Source organism: Gorilla gorilla, chromosome 7 (assembly GCF_029281585.2).
Source record: "Gorilla gorilla gorilla isolate KB3781 chromosome 7, NHGRI_mGorGor1-v2.1_pri, whole genome shotgun sequence".
Classification (NCBI taxonomy): domain Eukaryota; kingdom Metazoa; phylum Chordata; class Mammalia; order Primates; family Hominidae; genus Gorilla; species Gorilla gorilla.
Genome location: NC_073231.2, coordinates 22,897,739 through 22,922,710, shown reverse-complemented (window position 1 = coordinate 22,922,710; position 24,972 = coordinate 22,897,739). Strand labels below are relative to the sequence as shown.

Below are 24,972 nucleotides of genomic sequence, written 5' to 3'. Positions count from 1 at the left end.
TGTCTTTTCCATGATTTAAAAAAAGAAAAAGGACTTTTACTTGGGAGTCTTAATCTGTATTAAAGATCAGAATCATACACAGTTTATATTTATTAGATACTGTTTTTCAGACATATACACGAATTTCATTGAAAAGTTATAGTACAACTCTTTGAATGAAGGTATTTTTAATCCATATTTTTATAGATGAAGAAACTTGGGCTTTGAAACAAAAAGTAATTTTCCAAAGGCTATAAATAGGGGCAGAATTCAAGTCTGGTTTCTACCTCCAAGTTTAGTGATATTTTCTACTTTTGTCTTTTACATGGAGACCAATGTTTGTCAATATTAAGAATTATCTAGACCCATAAGTAACAGTCATTGAAATTATTTTTCTAGCACCTTATATGTTATAGACTTTAATACCTGTGGATATGTTAAATAAGTGCTGCCTTTGCCTAGGGGTCTGTATTTAAAAGGCAGCAAAAAAAACGCATAGCTTCTCAGTTCCTTTCATCTGTGGTTTTGGCCTTCTGTGTGGTCTGATTTGAAGGGCTGTTCTGCTCTTTTTCTTTTTTTCATTTTCCCATAATTGGACTTGGATTTCCTCCTTTTGGTCCTAAATGATTTGCAGGCTTCAAAGCCTTTCTGCTACATTGCAGATACTGCCGGTATGGGATGTTAGTTGAGGATTAACATCTGTAGCTGGAAGAAAGATAATTGCCTTTTTTTTTTTTGGTTTCTGTTGAGGAGTGGAGGGAGGAATGATGATAAACCAGGACATGAGTGGAAGCCATTGTGACATGGCACATTTGTCTACGTTCTGTGAAAGTAAAAAGCCTCTGATCCAGTGAAATTCTTGTCCAGGCTCAACTGGGCTACTTTCATAGGGACTCAGAATAATCTCATCACATCTCCACTTTGCTGTGCAAACCCATCTGCCAGCCACTTTTTGGCAAAGGTCATGCATGAGTAATACCACCATTTTCTGTTCTCAAAGAGTCAGGATTTCAAGAGGGGGATGGCGTTCTGCAGCATTGCACTTTTAGTGCAGGATAAAGGATGTCGTCACGGGATCTACTATGTTACCCCCTCCATCTATCAGTTTTCTTTTTCACCTGTGGCTGTTCTAGTCTTTCTTCTAGAAAGATATGCTAGAAACATTGAACTTATACAATTATGACCCTAAAAAGTAGAACATCTCATTTTTTAAAAAAAGAACTTTTCCTTTTTTCCCTAACAATTTATATTTTGTTTACTTGGTACCAAATCCTTGTAGCATTTCTTTTTGTGTAAAACATACGTTGAGCCAAAAGTCGTAAGAAAAAGCAGTAAGTGGTGGTTCTAGGTTCTCCTTCATTTGTTCTCTTTCTGTATTTTTAAAGGACCCTAATAAGATGTTGTAACCAACGTTGCTGTCCGTGATGCTATAGTCTGCACTGCATGTTTCATTCTGTTCTTTCTTTTCTCTCCTTTGTTTGTTGAAGAGTCAAGGGCAGAAGATGGTGGTGATAGGGAGGTGGCGTGTGTAGGCAAGGTACTTAGTCCTGGTCATCTTTTATTTTCACTAATTTCATTTTATATTATCGTGGTTCACAATAGTGGGGCTTGTGGTAGAATATCTGTAAAAAAAAATAAAAAAAAGAAAGAAAGAAATTATCACTTGGAGTTCTCCCATCCCTGTACGAACATGTTGTTCCATTCATCAGGAGTGTAGAGTCTGTTTCCCCTCCCGCCGAAGCCTGGGCTGGTTTGTGTGACAGAATGTGGCAGAAGTGGTGCTGTTGTAACTGCAGGCCTTAAGAGGCCTGGCAGTTTCGGAGCCACCATGTAAGGAAGGAAGCTCAAGATATCTTGCTGGAGGGAGAAGCCATGTGTAGGAGCATCAAGGTGCTCCAGCTTGCAGCTGGCACCATGCTCATACATTGGACTGGGGCATCTTGGATCCTCCCGCCCCAGGTCAGCTCGGCCAATAGCACATGGGGTTGAGACATCCTGTTCTCACTGAGTTCTGCCCCAGACTGCACATGTGCAGAATCTCTAGCAAATGAACTGATGATGATTTAAAGCCCCTCGCTTTTGGGGTAGCTTGTTACAGAGCAATAGATTACTGAGACAGGATTTATAGCTTCCTAATCTTCCTTCTTTTCTCATATCTGTTTACAGTGTGTCCAGATAGTTCTATGACTCTGTATGTCCATCTACAATCAGTATTTTGTTTTAGTACAAGTTCGTTAGGCATTCTTCAGTCGCTATTTCTTGCTTTGTAGTTAGTGGGGTTTTTTTTTTACCAGCTTTATATTTGTCCTCACTTGGAGCAGGTGACTCTCCTGAAATGCTCCTAGGGGGACATTTCTCTGAGGGGCACAGTGATACCAATTTCTTCTAGCTGTATATGAGAGACAGAAAATTACTTGTCTCTCTCAAAAGAAAAACAGTGGAAAAACGATGACTTATTTTCCCTAAAGATTATTTCCTGCTACTGATTAAACCATAGTGACCTCTCAGACTCTTCGAATAGCTGTGCATCCTACTCACTGATGGGCAGAAAACAAAGCAGAAGGATCTAGGGTAAACATTTTTATTTAAAACCAAAGACCGAGACACTCCAAGGAGAGTGTGCAATGTGTATTTTCTGTTCAAATGGCAAGTGTTCCCAGGAAAACCTGGAAGGTAGTTACCTAGTTTTATTTTAGATTTTCTGGAAGGATCTGAAACCCTTTTTAAAAGTACAACTTTTAATTTCCTGAGTAGAACACATGACTGTTCTGAGTCCTGGTTTCAGTTTCTATAAGCAATTTCCTTTGAGCACACAAGGTAGTATTTTTCTCATTTTGTTGTCAGTTTTTTGTACTTAAAAGATTTATTGTTTCTCCTGTTGTCTTTCTGCCTAGCAATTCCTTTCCTCAAGCTGTCCTAAACAGTTGATTAAAAAAGAATTACTGAGATCATCTTTGATACAGGGCAGTAAATTTTAAGTATCAAATAGATAAAAAAGGAAGGGTATAGAGACTCTAAGTTGCCTTTCTTAATTGGCAGAATCTTCCAGTGTCACCTTCATGATTTGTTTGCTGTTTCCATCCTTCTGGTCTTTATTTTTTAACACTGACTCCATGAGTGCATTAGTCCGTAGTCAGAATAAATGTTTTGCTATGTGATGAACAATGTTTTTTGTTTTTTGTTTTTGAGACGGAGTTTCACTCTTGTCACCCAGGCAGGAGTGCAGTGGTGCAATCTCTGCTTACTGCAACCTCCGCTTCCCGGGTTCAAGCGATTCTCCTGCCTCAGCCTCCCGAGTAGCTGGGATTTCAGGTGCCCGCCCCCACGCCCAGCTAATTTTTGTATTTTTATTAGAGACAGGTTTTTACCATGTTGGCCAGGCTGGTGAAGAATGTTTTTTTGTGGGGGAGGTAAAGGGGTGAATTTTCTAGAGAGGACAGATTGGAATGACTTTTAGAAAGAAATTATCTTTTTTAAAGTTTTATTTAAAAATAAACATTATTTTCGACCTTAGCTAGGTACATGTGATTTTTTTTTGGGTAGCCATCTTGCCAACTCTAAAATGTTATTGTCGGCTATTTATTTGTTCAGTGTTTTCATATATTTCAAGTACACACATCTTGTCTTTCAGTTATATCTTAAATTTCTGAAAAACAGTGGCCACAGAATCTTAAACTCTAAGACAAGGCTTCCCAAAGGACATCTGGCAATGTTTGGAGATGTGTTTGGTTGTTACAGCTGAGGCAATTAGCTGCTACTAGTATTTTAAGGGATAGAAGCCAAAAATATGTGTAAACAGTGTATAGCGTACAGTATCTGGCACGTAGAAAGTGATCAATAAATACTTTTTGAGTGGATGGATGAAAGGCCAGTGAATGTAACAATGGATATAATGTATCTTTTCTTTATCTTTCCTCAGAGGTACTAAGGGTCAACTTCGTTAAAGATCAGATTGCTAGTTCAACTATAACGCATGGTCATCTCATTAATATTTATATATAAAGGGTTTTTGTATTTCCTCCACAATGACAAGTCAAAGCTAGATAATGTTTTAGTTATAACGTGGGGTGTATATGTTTGTTTATATTGGAGAATACTTACCTCTTGTCAGCTGGAGAAAGAGACATTTTACATATTAGCAGATGAGATTTGGTGGCAGTGTTGATGATTGTGCCATGGTACCTTCATACCTAGAAGGTCAGGTCCTCATTTTATTTTTGTGTGATTGTGGAATAAATGCAGATTTTTTAGAGCTGTCCCATGGAAACATTTCATATTCAAAATATCTCAAAAGAAGTGGTGCCTTGGGAAAAACACAGCATATTACTTGTCGTTAGAAAGAGGCAATACTTGAGCATATTTCTTATTTTTGAAAGTCAGTAGCTAGTATCCTGTATGATATTCCTGTTTCAAAAATGAGGAAGCTTTTTTTGCTTTATGATGCTTTCTTTTCCAGTCTTTATGGAATGTAGGCTTTGCTATTCTAATTAAAATGGAAATAAATGAATGTGATAAATAAGAGTTTTTACTGGGTAGAAATGTTTAGTGCATTGTAGCAACTTTGCTAAGAGAAATTGAATTAGTAATTTTCTCAGTGGAAGGTTTAGCATGAGGATTTATTTCCTTCTCCTGTGTAGTAGGCTCGAGATAGGGATGTGAAAGATTTTCCTCCAGAATGGCATTTGTAATTTCTCACAGTGGCCTCATTTCATTCATGGCCCAGAGAGAGTGCAAGCTATTTAGAGAAAGAAGAGTTTTTGAAGTTAATACATGAGACAGATGTTGGGTATCTTTTCTTGATATACAATTACTAAAAATTATCCAGTTAAAATCTATACCTTACATAGAGACCTGCACTGCACCCTTTTTTTGTCTTAGGAGCTTTGACTTTTGTTTATTCATTTTATGGTTGTTGCATGCTACTTTTATTTAATGTGGTGGCATGTTCTTAGGAGAACTGCATAAGTCTAGATACAGCCCTCTTCATCTCGAAATAATTTTGGGTAAGAACCTTACACAAGGTCCCACATTTGACTAGAACTTGGTATTGAGTATGGACTAATGTTAGACACTGCTGTGGATTAAAGGAGTCAGTTAATCTGATGCAACAGAGAAATTGAAATCGGAACCACTTAGAGCTGTTTCCTTAGCTCATTGCTTAAGCTTTTACAGAATGCATAATTATGAAAATTTATAGGTTTGTGGATTGTGGGGAACGTCTAGTTCAGAAATCTCTACTGACTAGTTCAGAGTCTCAAAGGGGAAGAAAATTGAAAGGGACATAAGGTTCTTATAGTTGATGAAGTCTCTAGCGTTTAAAATTGCTTATTAGTCTCTGTTGTAAAATTTTACAGCTATTCTTTTTCTTTGGATGGGAAAGGTGCAGGAAGAATCAAAGTTTTCAAATCAACAGGTTTTCTTGTGAATTCCACATTTTTTGAGCAGACATTTTGAGATAAAGAGAAAGCCTGAAACCAGATCTCTGCTTTTCTTAAAAGAAATCATCCAGAATAACTGAGAAGCAGAACTGACATGTGAGGCGTCCACCCTCTCTGTCCCCTTCCCCTTCCCAGCTTCCCTTTCATATTCATTTTCATAGCTTTTTTTTCCAAAAGTTTTAATTGACATATAAAGATTATATTTATCGTGTACAACATGTTTTGAAATCTGTATACATTTTGGAATGGCTAAATCAAGCTAATTAACTTATGCATGACTTCACATAATTCACATTTTTAGCTCACGCATCGTAACTCAAGGTGACTGCTTGGCCCTTGGAAGTCTGGTCCTTGCCCACCCCAGCAGCTTTGGCTCTTTGCTGCCCATGTACTCCAGAACCACTGAACTTCCTTCAATTCCCAAACGCTCTGTCTTGCCTCTAAGTCTCCATCCATGCTGTTTCCTCTGCCTGAAACACTCCTCCCTCCTTTTTGTCTGGGTAACTCATACTCACCCTTCAAGTCTTCCCTTAGCTGTCCCTTCCTCTGAGAAGCCTTCCCTGTCATCAAAGTCTAAGTGTTCTTTCTATGTGCACCTGTGGTAGCTGGTTTTTAATTGACTTTGTTGAATGTTTCTGTGAGACTATAAGTTTGGAGAAGGCATAAACCATGTCTGTGCTGTGCAGAGTTTGGTGGATAGGAGGTTCTCAACTTTTCATTGAATTCTTGCAGTGAGTATTTCAGTGCTCAATTGTATGGTGCAGAAATTCCATGGAAAATCAGAGAAGAGAGAAATCAGTGAAGGCTGAAGTGATGAGTGAAAGTGGGACTTGACCTGAACCTATAATAATAAACTCCTTTGTGAAGTTTAACACTCTCTCTTCTACTTCCCTTTCTCTGCTTTTTTTTTTCTTAAAATCATTCATTCATTCAGCAAATATTTAAGGGTCCAGTCTTCAGGCATTGATCTAGGTGGTGAAGATATAACAGTGAAAAATCCTTGCCCTCATGGAATACGTGTTCTAATAGACTAAATGGATAAAAATGGGTAAATATAAGTCTAGAAAGTAGCTTAGTAGACTAGTAGGGCAATGAGGAGGCCAACTCGATGGGTGGGGTATGTTACAAACTTGGACTTCGAGTGGTTTTCCTTAAGAGCATAATTTTACTTGGGAGAGTAGGTGGGTAATAGGGAAGTATAAATAACTTCTGAGCAAAAGAGACTTTTCATCTGTAACTGGTATGCAGACACTGAAAGTAAAAAGTCCAGCTTAGACAGGACTGCCAAAATATGGGTAATGATAGCCAGCCTGGAATAGTGGAGTAGGGGAGGGTTGTGGCAGAGAGGTAAAGATGAATAAAAGGGGTGTGTGTGTGTGTGTGTGTGTGTGTGCGTGTGTGTGTGTTTGGATTTTTTTTTTAATTTAGCTATTGATTGATTGATTGAGATGGAGTCTTGCTCTGTTACCCAGGCTGCAGTGCAGTGGTACGATCGTGGCTTACTGCAGCCTCCACCTCCCAGGCTCAAGGAGTTCTCCCTGCCTCAGCTTCCCAAGTAGCTGTGATTACAGGCGCCCGCCACCATGCCTGGCTAATTTTTTTTTTTTTTTTTTTTTTTTTTTGAGTCACAGTCTTGCAGTTTCCTGGGCTGGAGTGCAGTAGTGCGATCTCGGCTCACTGCAACCTCCGCCTCCCAGGTTCAGTAGATTCTCCTGCCTCAGCTTCTAGAGTATCTGGGATTACAGGTGCCCACCACCATGCCCAGCTAGTTTTTTGTATTTTTAGTAGAGATAGGGTTTCACCATGTTGGCCAAGCTGGTCTTGAATACCTGTCCTCATGGTTCACCCACTTCGGCCTCCCAAAGTTCTGGGATTACAGGCGTGAGCCACTGCGCCTGGCCTGCCTGGACGATTTTTATATTTTTAGTAGAGATGGGGTTTTGTCATGTTGACCAGGCTGGTCTAGAACTCCTGACTTCAGGTGATCCTCCTGCCTCGGCCTCCCAAAGTGCAAGTGCTGGGATTACAGACATGAGCCACTGCACCCAGCCTAGCAATTTATTTTCTAAAGAAAATTTCCTAGATGGTGGACTGTCTGGATAGTGGAAATAAAGGACAGAGATGAGTTAAGACTATCTAAAGTTAGAGCGCAGAATCGTGGTTGGAACATTAAGACAGTAGTTTTGGTTTAGTTGGAATGAAGGTATTTTGCATAAGCTGAATCTGAGATTTCATTAGACCTAGGTTCATTCAGTTGATACCTATTAAGCATGCTCTGGGGGTTATAAAGATGCAACAGAACAGACATCAAGTTCATGTTCTAATAGACTCTGAGATGAGAAGATAGAATTGTTTGGAAATCTTTTGCCATGAGCATGAATTAAAGTCATGGGAATGGATGGAGATTTGGGCCTAGTTCTAGGTAGCAGATAATCCTGTAGTTTATTTAAATCTCTATATTTAGGGTTTGATATAATAACGTAGTGGTTATAATCAGCTATACAGCAGTTGATATTAAAATAAGGATACAAGAGAATATTGGGGAATTACAGTGGATCTTTTAAGCAGCTATGTTCCTTTTCTGTATGTGGAAGACGATAAAAGACATTTCTTTGTCTTTAAATTCTAAGCTGTTATTTCATTAAAGTTCAGTAACTTAATGTCTCTGGCTGCTTATTACTTGGCAATATCTCACTAGCTCATCGATGTCAGTGTAGGCTGGTCTACAATAAATGCATAAAAGAAACAGAGGCCAGTGATTCATATGATTTTTAAACAGATTTGGCCCAGGAGTGCCTTTCTGGGTTTAGGGAAGTGGTGGACAAGGCAGGAGAGAACCACATTCAGCTTCTCCTGTTGTGTTTGTCTTCTGTCTTTCAATAACGTCCGTGAACTGTGAGGTTAGTGTCTTGGCTGAGAGATAAGTATGGCTTGGCATTGATTCTTCTGTTGTTACCTCAAGCTGTTTTCTAGTCCCCAAGAACAGCACTCTCAGTGGGTGTGGAAGTGGGCGGGACATGAAGCAATGGTTTTACATTGCATTGCCTGGCTACAGCTTGGCATTTCTTTCCTTTTTCTTTTTCTTTGCGTCATTGCCATTGGTGCCACTAATTTTGCTTCCCCTCTCTTTTATAACTTGTTTCTTCGGGAGTTGCCTAGAGTCTCCGCATTATATCTTATTTGGTATTGAAGCAGTGTGTTCTTGGCCAATAACCTAGAAGATGATATCTGTTCATCTTACAGGTTTAGTGCTGGAGGAATTCATTAAAAATAATAATAAAATAAAAAGGAAAAATAAAAGTTCCTTTCGGTGGGTCTTCTTCTTCCTCTCCCTGGCTGTCCTTTACTTTGGGACATGTACTGACTCCATTTTAGATGTCCCTTCTCTCAAAAGAGGGGAAAGTGGAACATGAGGTGGGAGGGTAATAGAAAAGAATGCCAAGCCCATTGTCCCCAGTGGTTCCAGAAATCAAAAGCTAGCCTGCTTGAAGGGAGTATAATGGATTTCTCCCCTTTAGGACAAAGTGGGATTGGAATACTTTGTTTTTCATCTTTCTTCTGACCCCAACCAAGGAAATGTATAATATTCAGTTCTTTGAAGATCTGATCCTACTTATATTTTCTCCTTTTGATATTTCTGTCCCTTGTCTGTTTGTAGCCCCTCTTCCAAAAGCTGGCTGCAGAAAAAGAGAAAGATTACTATTTTCTAAGTTTCCTAAAGAATAAAAGAGTTCTTGGGGGCTTGCGTCCAGTTAGACCTAAAGGATGGATAGAATTTGGGTGGATTGGAGTAGAGGCTTAACTCCAGGCATGGGTTACATAGGAAATATGATGGGGAGCCAATACGTAGAACCCGTTTGCTGCACTGAAAACTTTAATGGAAGATTATTTGGTAGAAAAGAACTAGGAAATTAGATTTGCTCAATGATTCCCAACATGGTAGAATTCTGTTCACTTTGTCTCTTAAAATCCTTTTACATGACTTTTCTTTTTCTTTCTTTTCTGAGCCACTAATTTTGCCTAAGGTCACCTGCCCATTCCACATCTCCCATTGTTCCCATCTAGTTGTTATGATTGTTCTTTGACCACATATTTCTCCTTATATCCAGGGACGCAGACTGTTAGTTAGTTATATGTTATCTCCTTGCTGCTTTTATTCATGCCTTCATTTATTTTTCCATTTATTAATAAGCTTATTTGTTCTTGAATCATTTGTTAAGCCCATTTATCTTTCTCAAATGAGGAATTACGTGCCCACATTAACTCTCTACACTTCCCCCGCCAGGTCCCCACCAGCAGAAATAATTATTTTATTTTTATTTTTATTATTATTATTTTTTTTAGAGACAGGGTCTCACTCTGTCACCCAGGCTGGAGTACAATGGAGTGATCATAGCTCACTGCAGCCTCAGACTCTGGGCTCAAGTGATCCTCCTGCCTCAGCTTCTCAAGTAGCTGGGATTACAGGTGCACACCACCACACAGCTCATGTTTTATTTTCTGTTGAGATGGGGGTCTCGCTATGTTGCCCAGGCTGGCTTTGAACTCCTGGCCACAAGAGATGCTCCTGCCCTGGCCTACCAAAATGCTGGGATTACAAGCATGAGCCACCACACCTGGCCCAACAGTAAGAACTTTAAGGAGATTTCTGGCTTTAATATTACTGCTGTTTGTTTTGCCCAATATGATTTTGCCTCATTTTTCTTCTTCCATTTATAGACCGCTGTAATAGCCTTGGTGACAGGCATTACCCCTCTACTTGTCCTGATGCTGAGATCTCTAATCCACATGATTCTTCCACCCCTACCTGCTTATAAAGAACCCAAACCCTAGGCTCATATTTTCATCTTCTTTTTAGTATTTTCATTCTTCTTATGTCTATTATCATTAACCCTCAAAAGAATAATTTTCTGTATAACTGTAGACATGTAAGTTTACAGATCTTTACTTGAGTTCATATGGCTGTGATAGTGTTTCACTGCTGTGACTACTGGAAGCTTCCTTAGGTATTCCATTGTGTATGGAAACGGAAGTTGCCCATCACATTAAATTAATGTCTGCCTCAGGAAACATGAGAGATTTAAAATCAATAAATGATTTTTCAGTGGCAATGTCAGGGAGAATCAAATCTTCTAGAAATTTAAGTCAGAATTAAAAATGTGTTCTTAAAATGTATTTATTTTATGTACTTGGCTTTCATATGATTGTTTATTTTAAAAAGGCTACTGTACTTTGCTATGTTTATACTTACCCATGTCATTAATCTGTAAACAGTACAGTGCCACTGACATATTCTTTGAACCATTAGTGTATGGAAGGCCTTGGGAGAGATGGTACTGGAGATGCAGAAGGAACAGGGTTTTTTTCCCCCACCTCAAAATAGAAAGGGAACTCTGTCATATGTCTTTTTGTATTTCTTTCAGGATGTCGCTCTGTGCTAAGCATTTAATTGATCTTCAGTAGAGAAACGCCTAAGGAACTAACTTAGATTATATTAAAATAGCTACTGAAGATCTTTTTAATGACTTTCTATAAAATGAGAAAGTGCACTGGATGATGAATGCAAAAATGAAAGAAAAATTAAATCCGTATATGCACAAAGGCATTTGCAGAGTTTGCATGACAGCTCATTCCTAAGTATTACTTATGGCACTTAGCTTTCTATGCAGAGAGTAACAACAACAGTAATATTGATCGTTACACCTGGCCTTTTCAAACAAGCTAGAACACACGTGTCATCTGCAGCCACATGTCCTTCGTGTGCTCCTGGGTTCATGCACTGCCCACAGAGGAAATATTATGGGTCACTCTTAAGAGGCATGAGTTTTGCTGTGTCAATTCAATGGAGCATGGTTTGTTTGTTCGTTTGTTTCTTTGTTTTTCTCAAGCACCTGTTTGTCCATTTGCAGGCCAGTATTATGGAAAACATTTTAAAAGTATGAGTTATGTTGCATGTTCTTCATCTTAATGGTTTAAATAGGGAAACAAAACTGATAACATGTAAAACAGCTAGCAAGGGACATACGGCATTCTATAATTGTTGCTCATTGTGGGGTTCGCATAACGGGTGCTGAAATAGTTCAGAAAATTAGAGTTTGGAGGGCATATTGTACTCCATTAATGCTCCTTGGGGGTGATAGAATTTGAATGGGCTCTATGGATAGATGAGATTTAGGCAGATGGAAGGGGGCGCTGGTCAGAGGCAGCCTCAGGGCATCCCAGGCCGAAGAGGTCTGTATGCTTTTCTCACTCATCCATTATTGCTTCTTCTTTCTCCTCCTACTTGGTTTCAGGCTTTTGGAAATGAGATTGACATCTTTCTCTACCGATTATATTTAGATACATTTATTCACATCTGTACTTCCTTCGGGTGGAAATGAAGGGGGAGGAAATGGAGAGAAAGAATTAATGTTTTCTATTTTTTAAAGATTAAGTTTATTCTTAGTGTGGATTACATATTACTCACTTGAAGGGAAACCTTCTACAAGGCCATCTAGATAAGAGAAATCTCAGATTATCAACTGTGATTAGTGTTTTCAACTGCACTGGCAACAGAACATATAAGAACATGGATATTTTTAGATTCTGATTTAACTCTTTTATTCTATTTGCCAGCTCTAAAAAGTAGACTGAGCAAAGGTAAGGGTGAGTGTTGCTTCTTTAAAAAAGGGAACAACCAGCTTCTTGTCGAGTTAGGGAATCTCTTAAGACTCTGTCACATACATTTTAGTCCCACTGACATATTACTCCCACATCCTTGTGGGTAGTAAAGTTAAAATGTTTTAAATGCTCTTTGGTCGTCCACCCACTGATCTGGTAGACGTTTAAGTTCAATACTGCAGCTGGGAGAAAGGGGAGTTGAAATTCAATTTTTACTGTTAAAAACAAGGCTCAACAATTATAGTCTGTATGTCTGCACTAGTTTAGAAATTGTAGCAATAAATTGGCTTCCGCTTTCAAATGTGTTGTTAGTCATCACACTTTAAATTACATGGCATTACTATGTGTGACCTACTTAAAAATGGTTGTCCCTTCAGTGGGAACAATATGTGTGCAGCCATTGGGTGTCTCGTAGGCCTTTTAAAAAGCTCACTTTTAATGCAACACGTTTTGAACATCAACACATTAAATAAATACTTACTATGATTCTTTACTGGCTGGATTTTATTGGGTAAAGAAGTGTGATCAGTCTTTAGGAAACAATTTAGTAAACAGTTACACTAGCAAATGCCTCCCTCTTGCCCTGTGTTAATAGGACACATATTCCAGAATGATCATCTGTTTATGCGGAATGGTTCCTGGAACAGCAGTCCAAAGACCCAGGCCCATCTCTGGTCTTGCTGTTACACAGCTTCATGGCCTTGAGCATGTCACCTAACCTTATACAATATCACCTTCCTCATGTATAAAATGAGACATTGCATTATTGTCTCAGCAAACGTCAATCTTTTTAACTTTTAAGGCTTTTGTGGTCCCAGCTATGCTATAGAACTTCAAGGAAAAACAAAAGGATAAATACAGCAGTTCTTGGTCTTGGGCGGCTCAAGCACTTGGTCCTAGTTACTTGGGATACAGTTAGTTCATTCTGATAGACATTTGTAGGCATGTCTCAAAATGAGTCTTATATAGCACCCCTGGGTGCCTTCCCCACCCCTTTGGAGCCTGTATTGGAACATTGGCAGGTGTTTTTTTTTTAAATGAAATAATCCTTAAAGAGAAATCAGTGATTGATAAAACAGTATCAGAAATTGCACACACCTTGTTTTGCTAGCCAGAAGTGAGTTTTGAGAGGTGTCCGGTGGGACAGATGGCGATGACATGAATCACTAGGGCTCTTCGGGTGAGAAGGGCCTTTGCTCCGAGTGGGATGTGGATTGTGGGCTTTTCTGCAGAGACTTCTTTCCCCAAGAAAACCAGTAGAGTGCTAGTGATGTAAACTCCTTGGTTTACATTGACGGATGAACCTTTCTCCTCAGTATGAATTTTTTTCTTCATCTTGTCTTTTTAAATAGAGGCTTATTTTTGCCCTCAGATCCTGGGGTTTGGGAGAGAGTGATATCAAATAGGAAAAAATAAAACCTTTAAGGCATCACTACAAATAATAAATCACTGCTTTGGAATGTGACCCTTTAACCTCATTTAATTTTCCTGAAGACTTGGATTGTTGTAATTATGTGTGTGTTTAAAACGCACTGAGCAAGTGCATCGGCGCTCCTGTGACTGGTATTGTATGCCATCTGCAGAGCACTGTGGGGGTGGCCAGGCAGGGAGGAGGGGTTTGTACTAAACACTGGATTTTTCTTTTAATTTTACTGGCATATTCAGTATGTACTTCTGTAAGAATCAATTTTCATTTCACTTTTTGGTCATTTTGCGTGTATTTTGTATTTATGTCCCACTCAAGATCTTCTAATTCTTGCCAATTGTTAATTGCTGTAAACACATATAATTCCAGGTAGTCTGAGGATATGGATAGAGGTTTGCTGCTGTTGTTGTTTTTAACTCTTGTTTCTTACATTGCTCATCCTTGACTTAATAAAATTATACCCTTTTCCCAGATATTTTATTAAAATGTGTTGTCAATCCAAAGAGTCACCTTAAGAGGCTCAGAGAATGCAATTGTGGTAAAATGTGTAATCCAGTAAACATCTGGTCGTTCATGTTGCCAGGAATGATTGGAATGTGCCTGGTACTTTAATGACCATTTTAAGAAAATATGGTTATGTTTTTGGATTCAAAGCAGGAGCTTTGAGGGTTTTTTGTTTTTTTTGTTTTTGTTTTCCAACTTCTCTGCTTGCAAGGGAATATCTACAGATTTTCTCTACATATATGAGTTTCCCATACATTGGAAATGGCAGTAGTCCCTAATGAGTTGGGTCAGAATGGGGCAGTCATAACTGCCCATGGAATTCTATTTTACATTTTAGGGCATTAAGGGCAAGAAAACTTACGTATCTTTACCTTTTTGGGTTTCGATATGAGAAATATGATGCATATATCGCTATGAACAGAAGAGGCCTGGTTGGTATTCTTTAATCCTTTGTGTTCATAGAGCCTGATATACAAAAGACCTATTGTCTAAAAAATCCTTGACAAAGCAAAATATACGGAGTTTTGCTATGTAGATATATGCTATATTCCTACAGAGCTTTCCTGTTAAAATGAAACCAGCTCTAAAGAATAGATTTAGGTAACTTGAAGATTAAAAATAAAATAAACCAGAACAAACAAGTCAGGCTTTCTCCAAGTTGGAGGTGTCCATGAATAGATCACACCATCTCGGGAAATAGTGGGTTCCTTGACCTGCAAATGTTCAAGAATAATTGTGCAATTAGGATGTTGAACAAGGGGCTCAGCTAAACGAGTAAATGAGTATTTGGAGTAAATGATTTTTGAAGTCTTGTTCAAGTGAGATTTATAGTATCTGTTTTGATACAGTTTTATACAAATATGAATATTGTTTTAAAGCAGTATGACTAGTAGCACATAATAAAGATAATGTCCTTGACCTGTCTTTTGCTTCTGTCAGGGTTGTGTATGTGGCTTGAGAAAATTCTTTTTCTCTGGAGTTCTCTAAAACATGGAATAAAGCAAAAGTCTGGATTTAGGAGTTTGTTCAAGCCATAAACTCAGTTTCAGATTTTTAAAATTTCAGTTAAAAAGTCAAGGTCAAAATGCAGTCTTGTTTAGAGGAACTCTGTGTATTGTACCCAGGAAACTTTTCACTTTGACAATCTCAGTGGCGTCCACTCATACCCATCTTCCAGGGTGCCTTCTAGATACTCGTTTATTGGCCAAACAGAGCAGAGCGCTTCTGAAGCAGGCTGCGGGACTATCAGAAGTCACAGCCACCTAATTTTCGATCTCTGTCTTAGCTTCTTCCTTTTAGCCTCACTCTCCTGATCTAGGATAACTCTGTTATCACTTACATTCTCTAATGCTTTATTCCCACAAGATCTCTACATCAGCTGCTTGACAGCTTCACAGATAATTGTAGCAGTCAAGTGGAGACTGAAGGTCTGGGATGTCTTTTTTTTGCATGTTGTCTTGGCTTTCGTCCCCATTGCCGCCTTTTTGTAAAACCTGATTTTCCCATTTTAGTTTAGGTGGGGTTTTTTTGCACCAAACCCCTTTCCAACTCATTATTAATGTCTCTAAATTATAAAATTTCCTTGACCTCCTACTCTCTTCTGTCATTATTTCCTGTTTTTCTTGTACCATATGTCATGTCCTAAAGGTTTTTAGCGTTTTTCTTCAGATTGTGTGACATTTCAGGTCTTAGGAGAGTGCTCTGTTCAAAAGCACAGCTAATACGTGAATACATGTGATACTTTTTGTTAATATTCTTCTGATTATAAAATGTATTAAACATTTGTTTTAGCAAATCTGTAAAGTATTAAAAATGCATCAGTATTCCCAAAGCTGAGATAACTGTGTTTGAATATTCCCTTCTAGTCCTGTATATCTGTCTATGAAGCTAAATGATCTAACCTCTTTGTAATCCCTGTCTCTGCCTACTTCATTGCAAGAACAAACAAACCAAAGCACACATATAATAATATGCTAAAGCTACAAATCTTCTTTTATAATTCCCTATGGGGAAAAGTAAAGTTAATTTGAGCATGTAATGGATAACATGGGAAAATAGGTAAATATTGCTGTGATTCTAGATGAATGTAGATGAATAGAGGAATTAATAAAATAAAAGATTGTGAGGGTAGAAGACTATTACATACAAGGTAACCTTGTTGAGGGTGTTGTTTTAGGAAATGGCGACAGGGTAGGGGTGTGGCAGCTGCTCCAGGAGGTAAGATACAGTCAAAGCATCAAGGGCTCACTAGGGCAGGGTGAAACTAATCCCATTTCTGCCAAATGTGCTTGAAGAAAGACTGTTAAACCCTTGGACAGAAGTGGGAGGCAATACACAAGCACATGAGTCCCAGAGGCAGGCCGCTGGGTGCCGTCTTGGAAGCTGGCCATCGCCAGTCCCACTGAGCCAGCTTCAGCATTTAGTCTAATCCTATGGAGCATTTTCTGTGTTCTTCTATTTACCAAGTCTCGCCGCAGAGAATTTAATGTTCGCAAGGGAGCTAGAGCAGGCAGAAGTTTATGAAATAGAAAGAAAATGAATAGTTCAGATTTATGTGTGAAAAGAATTACAAGGCATGCTGTATGGAGAGAAGGCAAAGGGAATATTTTGTTTTGCTTTTTTATCTTTCTGACTGAGTCAAGAAGGCAGGAGTTGACTCAAGTGGTTATAGTGTGACCCTTCATCAAAGCCAGTATTGTGGCTGCTTTGGAGAAAGTAAAAGAAATTAAATTTAACATACAAACATATAAAATATATAATATAGCAAATTTGTTTAAAATTGATTCCCTTTCTGCAATTTTGCTTCATGATTTTTTTTTTTTAACTGGAGCAAAATATGTTTTGGCTCAAAAGCTTGCAACATTAACATTGTACAAAGAAAAGCAAATTAGAACATTCAGACCACATTTATAATGGGTGACCTCATAACAGTAATAAATGCTCCTGGCAGAAGCATAATAGTTGCTAAACTAGGCGTGTACTTATGGCAAGAACTCCTCACTCCCATTCTGGAACAATTTTTAAATTGACATTTTCTTTTAAGTGGTTCTACTCCTTAAGAAAGTGGCCTGTTGCAAATGGATGTTAGTATAAAATGCTTACTTTTTGAAAAAAAATTAAAATAAACGTAATTTGGTTAATTTTATTTTTATTTCATTCTCTTGTTTGAGTTTGAAATGTTTTGGCTTTGAGTTGCATATTGGAGACGGGAACAAGAAAACCTTTAAGACTGTTTAAAATAGGTTGATTTCAGTGCTGGAAGCTAATTTCGTTTTTGTTCCTAACTAGGAAGAATCTCAGGATTTTAAGTCCAGAGGTCTGAGTTTTGTTTTTTAGAAAAAAACTTACCCTTGATTAACCACATCTTCCTGGAGCCTGGCAAGAGGTGGGTGTCCAGGCTTGGGCCTGCTACCTTTGGCTACTCCTCTTGGTCTTAGAGAAGGTGGAGATGATCATGCTTACACATGTGCTGTATCCGTGACGGAGTTATAGATTGAGAAATATTACCTTTTAGGCCTTTTTTAATTGAAAAAGTTACTCCATACAAGATCAAATGAAGTCACTTTAAAATTGTACATTTTTAAGCTATTGATGTAAATCAAGCATGGAGAACAGTTTATAGAACTACAGTGGTCTATTAAAAAAGGTTATTCAGAACATGTTATTCCTCTGCTTAAAATCCTCATCCTATGACATCCTTCTACACTTAGGAAAATACATTTAGACTCCTTATCAAAGCTTGCAAGACTTACTTGAACTGGGTCTTGAATACCCTCCCTGCCTCATCTCTCATTATTTCCTCTCCCACTGCCCAAGCTTCAGCCACCCTGGCCATCTTGCTGCTGTGTGAATACACCAAGCTCATTCCCACTCTCAGCCTTTTGTTTCACCCACCTGGAACACTTTCTTTCATTGGCTCCTCATTAATCAGGGGCCTGCAAGAATGTTGTGTTTTCATAGAGGCGTTTTTCCATTTATTCCACTCCAGAGCCCGGAAAGGTAAAAACTTTATTTCCCTCTCCTCTTGCTGCTCAGGTTCTGGTTGTGGTTTGATGCCACCGTCAGACACACCATATGAGGTGTGTAAGGTGAGTGTGGACCATGAGTGGCAAGTATGGATGTGGGCGTGTTTCGTAGACATTCAGCCTTGAAGTTTTTCTTTGACCTTTCCAGCAATCAACTGTTTAATACCAGATAAATCATGTTTTAAGCTAGCTAACTAGATTTTGTTCTCTGCACTCATGCCCTGACCAGTAATTGGGCCATGGCCATCCTCTTTGAAATAGCACTCACCCACTCCTGCCGTTATGCTCTGTCCTCTTACCCTACTTTTGTTCGTTAAAGCACCCAGAGCAACCTGAAACAACCAATGTATTTGCTTATTCCTTTGTTAGCCACCTCCCTCACTCAAATCTATGTTCTGTGAAGTTAGATGCTTTGCATTTTTACTGCTGTGTCTGTCTCTACCTAGAACGATGCCTATCACATAGTAGGGACTCAGTAAATATGCGTTGGATGTACTTATTTGCTACAGTTTTTTGGTAGCTGCCTGGAGGGTTGGAGTAAGAAGAAATTGCAGATTGCAATGGGGTTCAAGAAATGAGCAGTATTATTAGTAAGTGGTATTTGCCATGGGTTCTAGAGCAGCAGAGCCCTGTTGCTATGCCTGCCATAGATTATAACAACTGAGGTAGAGCATTGATGCCTGTGTTTGGGAAACACTTCCAAGTGATTTTGCTTTTTTAAAAATTATGTTTCATTTAGCTCCAGAGACAAAATCTAAACCCTTCTAGTCTGTAGGAAAAACATTCCATTTTAAAATTTCTGTCAGTTTATAAGTGATTAAGTTAGAGTTTGTAGAGCACTTACTCTTTAATAATTTGAATGAGGATAATTCAAGGAATAGCAAAATATTGGCTTTCCTAAAAGTGTTGAATTACATACATGGATACATTAATAATATGTTTCTTAGATCTGCTTAATCTAGGTCAATGGTTTTCAAATTGTAGACTGTAACCTATTAGTGGGTCATTAGGTTAATTTAGTGCTTTGTGACTAGCATGTTTTTTTCTTTTTATTTTACATGTGCAGGATGTGCAGGTTTGTTACATAGGTAAACGTGTGCCATGGTGGTTTGCTGCACCTATCAACCCATCACCTAAGTATTAAGCCCAGCCTGCATTAGCTATTTTTCCTGATGTTCTCCGTCTTCCCACCCCCTACAAGCCCCAGTGTGTGTTGTTTCCCTCCCTGTGTCCACGTGTTCTCCTTGTTCATCTCCCACTTATGAGTGAGAACATGCAGTGTTTGGTTTTCTTTTCCTGCATTAGTTTGCTGAGGATGATGGCTTCCAAATCTATCCATGTCCCTGCAAAAGACGTGATCTCATTCCTTTTTATGGCTGCATAGTATTCTATGGTGTATATGTGCCACATTTTCTGTATGCAGTCTATCACTGATGGACATTTGGGTTGATGCCATGTCTTTGATATTGTGAATAGCACTCCAGTGAACATACACGTGCATGTGTCTTTATAACAGAATAATTTATATTCCTTTGGGTATATACCCAGTAATGGGATTGCTAGATTAAATTGTATTTCTGGTTCTAGGTCTTTGAGGAATTGCCACACTGTCTTCTACAATGGTTGAACTAACTTACATTCCTACCAACAGCGTAAAAGCGTTCCTGTTTTTCCAAAGCCTCACCAGCATCTGTTGTTTCTTGACTTTGCAATAATCACCATTCTGACTGGTGTGAAATGGTATCTCATTGTGGTTTTGATTTGCATTTCTCTAATGACCAGCGATATTGTGGGTTTTTTTCATAAGTTTCTTGGCTGCACGTATGACTTTTGAGAAGTATCTGTTCATGTCCTTTGCCTGCTTTTTGATGGGGTTGTTTGGTGTTTTTTTTTTTTTCTTGTAAATTTAAGTTCCTTGTAGTCTCTGGATATCAGACCTTTGTCAAATGGATGTTTGAAACATTTTTTCCCATTCTGTGGGTTGAATGTTTGCTGTGATGATAGTTTCTTTTGCTGTGCAGAAGCTCTTTAGTTTAATTAGATTTAACTTGTCAATTTTTACTTTTGTTGCGGTTGCTTTTGACATTTTCATCATAAAATCTTTGTCCATGCCTATGTCCTGAATGGTATTGCCTAGATTTTCTTCTAGTTTTTCCAGTTTTGGGTTTTACATTTAAGTCTTTAATCCATCTTGAGTTAATTTTTGTATAAGGTATAAGGAAGGGGTACAGTTTCAATTTTATGCATATGGCTAGCCAGTTTTCACAACACTATTTATTAAATACGGAATCCTTTCCCCATTGCCTGCTTTTGTCAGGTTTGTTGATGATCAGATGGTTGTAAATGTGTAGTCTTATTTCTGAGTTCTCTTTCTGTTCCATTGGTCTATGTGTCTGTTTTTGTACCAGTACCATACTGTTTTGGTTACTGTAGACTTGTAGTATAGTTTGAATTCAGGTAGTGGGATTCCTCCAGCTTTGTTCTTTTTGCTTAGGATTGTCTTGGCTGTACAGACTCTTTTTTGGTTCCATATGAATTTTAAAATGATGTTTTCTAATTCTGTGAAGAATGCCAATGGTAGTTTGATTGGAATAACATTGAATGTATAAATTATTTTGGGCAGTATGGCCGTTTTCATGATACTGATCCTTCCTATGCATGAGCATAGAACATTTTTTCATTTGTTTGCATCATCTGATTTCCTTGGGCAGTGGTTTGTAGTTCTCCTTGAAGAGGTTGTTGACTTCCCTTGTTTGCCATATTCCTAGGTATTTTATTCTCTTTGTAGCAATTGTGAATGGGAGTTCATTCATGATTTGGCTCTCTGCTTGTCTGTTGTTGGTGTATAGGAATGCTTATCATTTTTGCACATTGATTTTGTATCCTGAGACATTGCTGAAGTGACGTATCAGGTAAAGAAGCTTTTCAGCTGCAATAATGGTGTTTTCTAGATATAGGATTATATCATCTGCAAACAAAGACAATTTGACTTCTCTTCCTATTTGAATACCCTTTATTTCTTTCTCTTGCCTGATTTCCTTGGCCAGAATGTCTAATACTGTGTTGAATAGGAGTGGTGAAAGAGGGCACCCTTGTCTTGTGCTGGTTTTCAAGGGGTGTGCTTCCTGCTTTTGTCCATTCAGTATGATACTGGCTGTGGGTTTGTCACGAATGGCTTTTATTGTTTTGAGGTACGTTCCTTCAATACCTAGTTTATTCAGAATTTTTAACATGAAGGGATATTGAATTTTATCAAAGGTCTCTTTGGTATCTATCGAGATAATCATGTGGTTTTTGTCTGGAGTTCTGTGTATGTGATGAATTACATTAACTGATTTGCATTTGTTGAACCAGCCTTGCATTCCAGGGATGAAGCCAACTTCATCATGGTGGATAAGTTTTTCAATGTGCTTCTGGATTCAGTTTGCCAGCATTTATTGAGGATTTTTGCACTGATGTTCACCACGTATGTTGGTTTGAAGTTTTCTTTTTTTTGTTATATCTGTGCCAGGTTTTGATATCAGGATGATGCTGGCCTCATAACGTGAGTAAGGGAGGAGTTCTTCCTTTTCAATTTTTTGGAATAGTTTCGCATGAAATGGTACTAGCTCCTGTTTGTACCTGTGGTGGAATTCAGCTGTAATGCATCTGGTCCTGGGCTTTTTTGTTTGTTTGGTTGGGAGGCTATTTATTACTGCCTCAATATCAGAACTCAATATTGGTCTGTTCAGGGATTCAACCACTTCCTGATTCAGTCTTGGGAAGGTGTATGTGTGTATGTGTCTAGGAATATATCCATTTCTTCTAGATTTTCTAGTTTATTTGCATACAGGTGTTTATGGTATTCTCTGATGGTTGTTTATATTTCTCTGGGGTCAGTGATGATACCCCTTTATCATTTTTATTGTGTGTATTCAATTATTTTTTCTTCTTTATTGCTCTAGCTAGTGGTTTATCTATTAATTTTTTCAAAAAACCAGCTCTGGGATTCATTGATTTTTTTTTTTTTTGGAAGGGTTTTTCATGTCCCTATCTCCTTCAGTTCTGCTCTGATCTTAGTCATATCTTGTCTTCTGCAGGCTTTGGGGTTTGTTTGCTCTTGGTTCTCTAGTTCTTTTAGTTGTGATGTTAGGATGTTGATGTGAGGTCTTTCTAGCTTTTTGCTGTGGGCGTTTAGTACTGTAAATGTCCCTCTTAACATTGCTTTAGCTGTGTCCCAGAGATTCTGGTACATTGTCTTTGTTCTCATTAGTTTTAAAGAACTTCGTAATTTCTGCCTTAATTTCATTATTTACTCAGGAGTCATTCAGAAGCAGGTTGTTCAATTCCATGTAGTTGTGTGGTTTTGTATGGGTTTCTTAATCTTGATTTCTGATTGGATCACTCTGTGGTCTGAGAGACTGTTATGATTTCAGTTATTTTGCATTTGCTGAGGAGTGTTTTACTTCCAATTATGCGATCAGTTTTAGAGTAAGTGCCATGTGGTGATAAAAAGAATGTGTATTCTGTTGTTTCGGGGTGGAAGGTTCTGTAGATACCTGTCAGGTCTGCTTGATCCAGAGCTGATTTCAGGTTCTGAGTATCTTTGTTAATTTTCTCTCTTGATGATCTGTCTGATATTGTCAATGGGGTGTGAATGTCTCCCATTATCATTGTGTGGGAGTCTAAGTCTCTTTGTAGGTCTGTAAGAACTTGCTTTATGAATCTGGATGCTCCTGTATTAGGTGCATATATATTTGGGATAGTTAGCTCTTCTTGTTGAATTGCACCCTTTACCGTTATGTGAGGCACTTCTTTGTATTTTTTTATCTTTGTTCATTTAAAGTCTGTTTTGTCAAAACTATGATTATGACCCCTGCTGTTTTCTGTTTTCCATGTGCTTTTCCTCCCTCCATTTATTTTGAGCCTATGTGTGTCTTTGCATGTGAGATGGGTCTCTTGAAGACAGCACAGCAATGGGTTTTGACTCTTTCTCCAGCTTCCATTCTGTGTCTTTTAATTGAGGCATTTAGCCCATTTACATTTAAGGTTCATATTGTTATGTGTGAATTTGATCCTGTCATCATGATGCTGGCTGGTTATTTTACAGACTTGTTAATGTAGTTGCTTCATAGTGTTATTGGTCTGTGTACTTCAGTATGTTTTTGTAGTGGCTGGTAACCATTTTCCCTTTCCATATTCAGTGCTTCTTACAGGAGTTCTTGCAAGGCAGGTCTGGTGGTGATGAATTCTGTCATCACTTGCTTGTCTGAAAAAGATTTTATTTCCCCTTCACTCACAAAGCTTAGTTTGGCCAGATATTAAATTCTAGGTTGGAAATTCTTTTTTTTAAGAATGTTGAGACCAGGCGCAGTGGCTCATGCCTGTAATCCCAGAACTTTGGGAGTCCGAGTTGGGCAGATCACCTGAGGCCAGGAGTTCAAGACCAGCCTGGTCCAATATGGTGAAACCCAATCTCTACTAAAAATACAAAAATTAGCTAGGTGTGGTGGCAGGCACCTGTAATCCCAGCTACTCAGGAAGCTGAGGCAGAAGAATCACTTGAACCTGGGAGTTGGAGGTTGCAGTGAGCCTAAATCACACCACTGCACTCCAGCCTTGGCGACAGAGAGAGACTCCATCTCAAAAAAAAAAAAAAAGAAAAGAAAATTGAATATTGGCCCCCAATCTCTTCTGGCTCGTTAGGTTTCTGCTGAGAGGTCCACTGTTAGTCTCATGGGCTTCCCTTCGTAAGTGACCTGGCCTTTTTCTCTGGCTGCCTTTAAGATTTTTTCTTTCATTTCAACCTTTGCTGAAGATTAGGTATCTTAGAGTTGATCTTCTCATGGAGTATCTTACTGTGGTTCTCTGGGTTTCCTCAATGTGAATGTTTGCCTGTCTTGCTAGGTTGGGGAAGTTCTCCTGGATGACATCTTGGAGTATGTTTTCCAACCTGGTTCTGTTCCCCCTGTGTCTTTCAGGTACCCCAATCAGTCGTAGGTTTTGTCTTTTTACATAATCTCATAGTTTTCGAAGGTTTTGTTCATTCCTTCTCATTTTTTTCCCCTCTAATCTTGTCTGCCTGTCTTACTTCAGCAACATAGTCTTCAAGCTCTGAGATTCTCTCCTCCACATGGTCTGTTTGGCTATTGATACTCATGGTTGTGTTGTGAAGTTCTCGTGTTGTGTGTTGCAGCTCCATCAGGTCATTTATGTTCCTCTCTAAACAGGTTATTCTGGTTAACAGGTCCTGTAGTGTTTCATCATGGTTTTTAGCCGCTTTGAATTGGGTTAGAACACACTCCTTTAGCTCAGCAAAGCTTGTTATTACCACCTTGTGAAGCTTACTTCTATCACTTCATCTGTCTCAGGCTCAGTCCAGTTCTGTGCCCTTGCTGGAGAGGTGTTGCAATCATTTGGAGGAGAAGAGGCACCCTATTTCTTTTTAATTTTCAGTGTTTTTTCTTTGATTCTTTCTAATCTTTGTGAGCTTATTTACCTTGGATCTTTGAGGCTGCTGGCCTTTGGCTGGGGTTTTTGTGGGGTCTTTTTTGTTATTGTTGTTGTTGCTTTCTGTTTTTCTTTTAATAGTTAGGTCCCGGCCGGGCGCGGTGGCTCACGCCTGTAATCCCAGCACTTTGGGAGGCCGAGGCGGGCGGATCACGAGGTCAGGAGATCGAGACCATCCTGGCTAACATGGTGAAACCCCGTCTCTACTAAAAATACAAAAAAAAATTAGCCGGGCGTGGTGGCGGGCGCCTGTAGTCCCAGCTACTCGGGAGGCTGAGGCAGGAGAATGGCGTGAACCCGGGAGGCGGAGCTTGCAGTGAGCGGAGATCGCGCCACTGCACTCCAGGCTGGGTGACAGAGCGAGACTCCGTCTCAAAAAAAAAAAAAAAAAAATAGTTAGGTCCCTCTTCCATAGGGCTGCTGTGGTTTCTGGGGTTCCACTCCACACCCT

The 24,972-nt window shown here is 38.9% G+C and overlaps 1 protein-coding gene across 11 annotated transcripts in view; it reads left to right on the top strand.

Moving 5' to 3' along the window:
- The window catches only part of PSD3 (pleckstrin and Sec7 domain containing 3), a 547,860-nt gene that overhangs the window by 350,858 nt on the left and 172,030 nt on the right, over positions 1 to 24,972 (top strand). The gene's annotated exons all lie outside the window — the stretch shown is intronic.